Raw genomic sequence first — 9,532 nt, 5'->3', positions numbered from 1 at the left:
GGATTCAGGTCTGGTGAGTTTGCTGGCCAGTCAAGCACACCAACACCATGGTCATTTAACCAACTTTTGGTGCTTTTGGCATTGTGGGCAGGTGCCAAATCCTGCTGGAAAATGAAATCAGCATCTTCAAAAAGCTAGTCAGCAGAAAGAAACATGAAGTGCTCTAAAATTAGCCTGAATGCACTGTAAGTCGCTTTGGATAAAAGTTTTAATTTCTTGGTAATTTCTTTGTAAACGGGTGCAGTGACTTTAGTATCCAAGCTTGAATACAGCACTCTGTGAGCAGCCAGCTTCTTTGGCAATGAATGTTTGTGGCTTACCGTGCTTGTGAAGGGTGTGTCATGGTTGTTTAACCGTGATCTCGGGGTGTTTGCACTTTGTGGTGATATCTGTGTGTTTCGCGTCTGCACTGATTAGCTTGTGGGCGTCTCTGTTAATTGTCATCAGCAACAGCTGCAACTCATTACTCATCCACTATATATTGGCTTGTTTCAAGTCTTGTGTTTGTGAGATTGTTGTTTCATGTTTGATGTGGTTACCCTGTTAGTTGGCTTAAGTGTTGTCTGCTTTGGATGTCTGTGTTTTCCTCAGAACCTTCGGCTCTATTCCCCGCAGTTCCTGTGCCATCTTCTCCTGCTGCCTACTCCCCGTCATCATCCGGACTAATCACCTTCTCTCCGCCATCATCCGGATTCCTCACCTTCTCACCACTACCACGGAGTGTCGTCTTCTCAGCCTCTTTGTTTATTTGTGTCTTTGTATTACACTCAGCTCATTAAAACTGTTCACTCGCATCTGCTTCCAGACTTTCCTTAATCCACCATCACTTAACGATCTCACCACCATGGAAGCAGCTATCACCAATACCCTCATGGATTTCATGCACCACAGCGTCAAAAGAATGGATCAGCAGCAGGAGAGCATCTCGAACACCGGACGCGCTGTCCAAGCGCTGGTGGCACAGGTGTCTGAGCTCACCCAGCAGATCCATCAACTAACGTCTCCCACTGCGCCCATCGCACCGCCTGCTCCGTCCGTCCCCCGGGAGATTCCCCAGGACCACTTCCGGCCAGAGCCGCGACTTCCGGCGCCGGAGAACTATGCAGGTGAGCCAGCGTTTTGCAAAACTTTCTTAACTAAGTTTTCAATGCATTTCAACCTACAGCCCCGCACCTTCGCTACTGAGGATTCTAAAGTAGTGTTCACGCTCACATTATTATCTGGCAAGGCTGCCTTATGGAGGATGGCGGTGTGGGAAAATCAACACCCGTGTTGTGCCTCGTTCCACGCCCTCTCTGAGGAAATGAGAGTCTTCGACCGGGCCGCGACCGGCAGGGAAGCCGCTCATCGACTCTCGGAACTCCGTCAAGGCTCTTCCTCAGTAACCGACTACTCCATCGAGTTCCGCACCTTGGCGGCCGTGTGCCAGTGGAACGAGGCGGCGCAGTGGGATAGATTCCTGCATGGGTTATCCGACCGTGTTTAGCAAGAGATCTACCTCCTCGAGCTGCCCCCTACTCTTAACGGACTCATTGAGTTGGCTCTACAGATTGACGCACGGATTAATCGCCTGGCCGCCAACCCAGTCCTTCAAGGTCTACCATCTCTCCTGCTAGGGGGCACTTGAGTTGAGAGAACACGGTCGGTTCTGTCGACGACCACGAGCCCATGCAGGTGGGTAGAGCTCGGCTGTCCCGGAGGGAGAGGGAACGGCGGAGGTCCCAAGGACTGTGTTTGTACTGTGGAGACTCTGCTCATAACACCTACTAATGCCCGGTAAAAGAGCCAGCCCGATAGTAAACTTGAGGCTACTATCGGGTTTGATCACCGCTGAGAAGTCCTCATCGACCCTCCTTCCGGTGAAACTGCGGTGGAAGAATCAACATCACGAATGTCACGCCCCTTCTGGACTCCAGAGCCGAAGGTAATTTCATTGATTCTTCACTTGCACATCACTTGAACATTCCTGTCCTTCCTGTGTCTCTCCCCATCCATGTCACCGCACTCAACGGCCAGGAACTGCCTCACGTCACACACCATACTGAACCCATCACACTGCTCACATCTGGAAACCATCAAGAAACCATATCCTTTTTTCTTATGGACTGCCCCGTTGCTCCCATTGTTTTAGGTCACCCCTGGTTATCCAAGCATAATCCACGAGTGGAATAGGGTTCTAACACTGTCACAAAGATGTCATGAGTCTTGTCTGGTTTCTGCTCGTCCTGTTGTCCCTGTTTCTGTCTTTCAGAAGGAGAACATGGTTTTGCCAAACGTGCCCGTTGAGTATCTGGACCTGAAGGAAGTGTTCGGTAAGTCCCGTACTGCTTCTTTCACTCCACATCGTCCCTACGACTGTGCCATAGACTTAGTGTCAGGTAAGTCTCCGCCTAAGGGCAAGTTATACTCTCTTTCTATTCCTGAGAGGGAGGCCATGGAGAAATACATTTCTGATTCCTTAGCCTCTGGGTTCATCCGTCCTTCCTCTTCTCCAGCCGGAGCGGGGTTCTTTTTTTGTGGGTAAGAAGGATGGTTCTCTGCGACCTTGCATTGATTACCGAGAGCTGAACAACATCACTATAAAGAATACCTATTCTTTACCACTCATGTCTTCAGCTTTCAAGAGGTTGCAGGGAGCATCCATATTCACAAAATTGGATTCACGTAATGCTTTATCATTTGGTCCGCATCAGGAAGGGGGATGAATGGAAAACCGCCTTTAATACCCCTAGAGGGCACTTTGAATAATTGGTGATGCCGTTCGGGCTTTCCAACTCGCCCGGGATTTTCCAAGCACTCGTGAATGACGTGTTGAGAGATTTGGTAGATCAGTTTATATATGTTTACCTGGATGACATACTGATTTTTTCTTCATCTCTCCAGGAACACGTTCAACATGTCAGACGAGTGCTCCAGAGGTTACTTGAGAATGGCCTTTTTGTCAAGGCGGAGAAATGCGTATTCCATGTCTGTTCCCTTCCTAGGGTATATTGTCTCGTCCGAGGGAATACGTATGGACCCTGACAAGGTTAAGGCTGTGATAGATTGGCCATCTCCAGATTCCCGTAAGGCCCTACAGCAGTTTCTGGGGTTCGCCAATTTCTATCGGCGTTTCATACGTAATTTCAGCCAACTAGCCTCACCTCTGACAGCCTTGACCTCTCCCAGTACTCCGTTCAGGTGGTCGGACGCAGCTGAGGCTGCGTTCACTAACCTCAAGAATCACTTTGTTTCGGCTCTCATCCTTGTGGCCCCTGATCCCACACGGCAGTTCGTGGTGGAGGTCGACGCGTCAGAGGTGGGGGTAGGAGCAGTGTTGTCCCAATATGCTGCTTCGGACAATAAGGTCCATCCTTGCGCGTTTTTCTCAACGTAATTATGACATTGGAAATGGAGAGTTGTTGGCTGTCAAAAATTTGCATTAGAGGAATGGCGTCACTGGTTGGAGGGTTCAGGGGTTCCCTTTATTGTTTGGACCGATCATAAGAATTTAGAGTACATTAGAACTGCCAAAAGACTCTTTGATCCCTCCGCCCGTCCGGTGACTCCCGAGTGTATTTTACCTGATAGATTAGTGGTTTCAGCACTCGTATGGGAGGTCGAGTCGAAGGTCAAGACAGCCTTACAAGGGTTAACGCCTCCGTCCGGTTGTCCACCGAACCGTTTATTTGTGCCGGAGGAGTTAATGTCCGAAGTGGTCCAGTGGGGTCATTGTTCTAATATGGCTTGTCACCCAGGGATAAGTAGAACTAATGGGTTAGTTAGACAATGATTCTGGTGGCCACGTATGGCTCACAATGTCCGCGATTTTGTTTTGGCTTGCTCAGTTTGTGCCAGTGGTAAGTCATCTAACCAACCTCCTGATGGGCTTCTTCAACCACTGTCTGTCCCTTCGAGACCCTGGTCCCACATCGCTCAGATTTTGTTACCGCCCTCCCGCCTTCTAATGGCATGATGGTTGTTTTGACTGTAGTGGACCGGTTCTCGAAGGCGGCACATTTCATTCCCTTGACCAAATTACCGACAGCCAAGGAGACAGCGGTCACTGTCCTAGATCACGTCTTTCGGCTTCATGGCCTCCCGGTAGACGTGGTTTCGGACAGGGGATCTCAGTTTATATCCAAATTTTGGAAAGAGTTTTGCAAATTGTTAGGAGCGTCAGTTAGCTTGTCTTCGGGTTATCATCCCCAAAGCAACGGACCATCTGAGTGAGCCAACCAAATTTTAGAGCGGACATTGCAATGTTTGGTCTCCAAGAATCCTTCTTCCTGGAGTCAACAACTCCCTATGGTGGAGTGCGCCCACAATTCGTTGCCAGTGTCAGCTACGGGCCACTCTCTGTTTCAGTGTAGTGTAGGGTACCAGCCACCAGCCTTTCCCAGTCTGGAATCTGAAGTCACGGTCCCCTCCGCTCACGCGTTTGTCCACCCCGCCTTACATGTGTCCAAAATTAAACCCGTGTTTAATGCACGTATTAATCCGCCTACTCCGGTAACCCCGCCGCCGCATCTTGTAGATGGGGAACCGACATATTCGGTTAATCGTATTCTGGACTCGAGAAGGAGGGGACAAGGATTCCAGTATCTGGTGGACTGGGAAGGTTACGGTCCGGAGGAGAGGAGTTGGGTACCTGCTAGGGACATATTGGATCACTCCCTTATTTGACTACAATCAGCAGGTAGGCCCTTCTGGGAACTCCAGGAGGAGTTCTTAGAGGGGGGGGGGGGTACTGTCACGGTTGGCAATCCGTGATCTCGGGGGGTTTGCACTTTGTGGTGATATCTGTGTGTTTCGTGTCTGCACTGATTAGCTTGTGGGCGTCTCTGTTAATTGTCATCAGCAACAGCTGCCACTCATTACTCATCCACTATATATTGGCTTGTCTCACGTCTTGTGTTTGTGAGATCATGGTTTCATGTTTGATGTGGTTACCCTGTTCGTTGGCTTAAGTGTTGTCTGCGTTGGATGTCTGTGTTTTCCCCAGAACCTCATCCACTCTTTGCACGTTCACTCAGCCACGGACCCTTACCTTCAGCTCTATTCCCCGCAGTTCCTGTGCCATCCTCTCCTGCTGCCTACTCCCGTCATCCGGACTACTCACCTTCTCTCCGCCATCATCCGGATTCCTCACCTCACCACTACCACCACGGAGGTTCGTCTTCTCAGCCTCTTTGTTTATTTGTGTCTTTGTGTTACTCTCAGCTCATTAAAACGGTTCACTCGCAGGGTGTCAATGATTGTCTTCTGGACAACTGTCAGATCAGCAGTCTTCCCCATGATTGTGTAACCTAGTGAACCAAACTGAGAGACCATTTTGAAGGCTCAGGAAACCTTTGCAGGTGTTTTGAGTTCCTTGACTGATTGGCATGTCACCATATTCTAATTCTAATTTGGGTTGTGTTTTTGTTAAATATGAGCTAAAATCAAATAAAAGAACCGAAGACTTAAACCACTTCAGTCTGTGTGCACTGAATTTATTTAATACACAAGTTTCACATTTTGAGTTGAATTCTGCTTGCAGATTTAACTGGCATCTTTTTCTTTATTCTTTTATTTCTGGTGTTCTCTTCGTTGAAGGAAGATGCGCATTCTTTAGTTGCTGAGTCTATGCTCCCAAGCTCTAGGGTGAAGTCAGGTAAAGTGGGACACTTTTTGGTAAATTGCATTTTAAACAACCTAAATCAGAGTGTATTAATATTAAATGTTTTTTGTTTAAATAGATTGTAATGAAGGCCACTATGGTGAAATTTTCCCAATTTATGTATTTATTAACAAACTCTTCATCTTTAAACACCATCTGACACCCTCTTCAGCAAACTGGAAGCAATCAGGTTGAGTGGGACACTTTGTTAGGGAAAGTGGGACACTATTTTATGGTTAAAATGAGCAAAATACAACCCCAATTCCAATGATGTTGGGAAGTTGTGTAAAACGTTAATAAAACCAGAATATATGCATTGAAAATGTGTGGCGCATTATGAGGTGCAAAATACAACAACAGAGACCTTCAATTAATTAATACTTGGAAGGATTTAAAAAAAATGCATTTCTGGAACTAATGCAAAAATTGTAACACTGTAAACTTCACTATACATTCAATGAATGGAACTTTCATTAAGCCTACATCCTTTTGCCACCTTTTAACAACTTCAGTGAACACATCCAAGACAGATGAAGTCATCTATAAGTCCGTTGAGCTCTCCGCAGGACTCATGATACCACCGTTGGCAGTGGCAGCAAGCCACCCATTCCTCATTGGCCTTTGGGTCACTTGCATCCCCATAGACCCTCTTACAACCAGTATAGGGGTCACTTCCCTGAACTGTTGCAGGGGAGGAACGGCAGCTTTTTGGGGGCGGACACCAGCAGGCTTAGGCACTTTGGTTGTTTTTGGTTTCTTTTTGTCTGCTTTGGCCTGCTTTAATTTTGGTTTGTGTCCTTCAGTCACCTCCTGCTCATAATCTTCAATAGCCCCTGCCATTCTCTCTTCACTCCACTGGTTTAGTTTTCTTCCTTTCCTACTTTGCTGTCTTTTCCTTTTCTGTATTGCCCTGTCACTCCTTTTTTCTCTCTCTCTCTCTCGCTGTCCCTCTCCTCTCTGTATGGGTGCCATCTTGTGTATATTGAAAAATATTTTTTTTATAAAAATTTTATATTCAGACACATTATTATTACGTTTAACTTTAAAATTTTATCTTTTTGTTCATGAAATGGCTGCAATGTGTTTGCTAGCATTAGCCCTAAAACTGTCCCACTCAACCTGAAATGCACTGTCCCACTCAACCTAACACTGTCAGGTTGAGTGGGACAGTGCTGTGAATCAAATTTTCACAAATATTTTATACAGTTAGATGCTAATTGTTATTAATCTCTAATACACAGACAGTATAAATGTATGTAAAAGCAAAAGTTTTATTGTTACATCATAAGTGACAGAATTATCAACCTTATTATTCTGAAATAGATTTACACATGCCGGGTGACTTACCATGAGGTCCCAGTTGTCAAGCAATTTGAAAAATAACAACTGGACCACATCTGTGATGTCACATCAATCACAACCTTTATTTCATATCCAATAGACATTCAGCTACAACACAGCTTACAAAATTAACCCTTTACAGTACCCAAAAGCTTAAGTGTCCCACTCAACCTGATGTCCCACTCTACCTGAATAGACCCTAATTCTCTGTTGCATTAGATTTTTTGGCACTTGGTAATGTCTATGGGTCCAGACTTGAAATCTAATGATAAACTCCAGTTAGATTTAAAGGTCCCACTCCTTCCTTCCTGCACGTGGATCTTGGAGTCATTCTGTACATTAAAAACATAACAGGACATCTTCAGCCCAAGGTCTTAATAACAACCTATAAGGAATCTATCATAATTCAGATGCTTACCTCTTGGCTTTCAGACTGGCTCAGTGAAACCGAGGTTCTGTAAGGGTGTTGGGTCTACAGCACTGCGCGTCCTGTCCACCAGTGAGAAACAAGCGGTCTCTTATTCATTCCCTTAATATATAAATCAAATGGACAATAGAGGGTGATGCGCCCAATCGTCATTTATGTCCCTTTATCATATCTGCGCTCTAGGGCAAAGAAATTGAGTCAAGTGGCCAATCAGAGACGGCCCTTTCAGAAATGTACCTTCGGCTTTAAGAAATAAACAAGTGAAGATTTGAAAAAGAAGGTAGAAAATGTAATGTGACGTTTTCTATAGTTGTCTGTTGTTGTTTTTATAAAAGCCTAGCAATTATGCATTAATTTAATCTAATTAAAACCATTTCATCAAGATAAACAGCTTATTGAAAATATAATTGCTTATGAGCCTTTATTTTGTATTCTATAATTAATCATTATCGAATTGTAAAAATTGTACTGTAGGCCTATATTCATGACGTTTTCCCACACATCAACTTCTGAGTAATAAAAAAAAGTTCACGGAGCAGGATTATTTTCCAGTTAATGTTATTTGTTTTGACATAATCACGCAGGAATTGAACAATGTAGTATACATTTTATTGGCAGTTAACATGACAATTTCAACAAGAAATGTTCAGTTTTAGAAACTGAAAATAATTACTGAGATAAACAATTTTATTTTAGTGTCATTGCCGTTGTGTGCCTTGTGGCGACATTCCTGTGCGTAAATTGTGCTCTAGTGCACAAAACACTGGGAAGATTGCACTGGTGTCTCCAAACGGAAACCGTTATTAAGAACATCCCAGTGCGCGCGTCGTAAATGTGGTCGCGCTTGCAAACTAAAGACTTTCACAATGGTGGGATAGTACGAGTTTACATTTGGCCCCATGTCTTGATAAATCTTCATTTATTTTAGAGACCAAGAGCACTATTGAGGTCGCAAAATATTTACCATGACGCCCAAGTGTTCACAAAGGCACTCGTCGCCAGTGTAACTAAATATGTAGCCTATTTTGTAGGACATTTGATAACCATATGTTTTCAACAAAATTGACAAACAAAGCAAGGAGATATAGAATGTTTTCGTGCTGTTATCAAGGCCTCGAAATAATCCAAAGTAAACCAAATATTACCGCTTTACAAATAACTTTTGATGCCAGATCCATATTGGGATATCGCGGGACAGGTGTGTGTTTAGGACTGTCAGATTTGTCCCCCGATTTATTTTGTTAAATCAGTGACTAGTAATATCTTGCTTTTTATGCAAAGTATGGGTGACTTTTTTGCTGTGGAAATCATAGATATCGCAAAGAACCTGGTATAAGAAAAAAGTTGTCTTACTGAAAAGCAGGTGATACCTAGCCTCGCTATCTTGACTAATACTTCTTCATCTGCTGCACTTAACAATATATTGCAATTATTTATGAAACGAAATCTGTTTCTTATTATTTTAGCAAACAGAAGTACCAGGTGGAGCTTTATTTTCATCGCCAGGATTTGTTTGAAGGGCATCTGAAGAAGGCAATCAAGGACTGAAACTCGCTGACCAGCTTTTTGCCATCCATTTGTCCCAAACTGTCAGAAAAGCTATTTAATTCTTCTCTCTTGTTCCGACGCGGGAAAAGCGCCACATAAAGAAGAATAGGAAACTTCACTGCGAAGACAAAAACAACAACTTAAAAACATTGAATTACAACCCCGGATGCCATATGTACACCTCTTGTTAAAACTCAAACAATGTCAACTCATTTGTGGTAAAACGTGCACCTTTGGAGACGTGTGCGCGTTTTGGAACGGTGTGCGCATCGAGACCAGAAAGATCTTGAGTACACTTTCTTGTAAGCAGTAATGTAGTTTTAATGTGCTGTTGAGGTTTCTTTTAGAATCCACCCATTGTGCCAAAACGCATATGCTGGTTAAGACCGAATACACCAATTATAATTGAATAGCCAAGAGCTTCTTGCTAAAACTCTATTTGCTTTTTTAGCAATCTGGGGGTCATCCTCAATAATCAAGCTTTAGTGATGCTCTGAATAACTGGGTTCAACTATAGCTTTTCACACAAACTTGAATAGAATTCATCTTTCTAACTTGCCATGCAGTTTTGGGGT

This window comes from Carassius auratus, unplaced genomic scaffold (assembly GCF_003368295.1).
Source record: "Carassius auratus strain Wakin unplaced genomic scaffold, ASM336829v1 scaf_tig00009193, whole genome shotgun sequence".
In the NCBI taxonomy this organism is placed as follows: Eukaryota; Metazoa; Chordata; class Actinopteri; order Cypriniformes; family Cyprinidae; genus Carassius; species Carassius auratus.
This window is presented reverse-complemented; position numbering follows the sequence as displayed.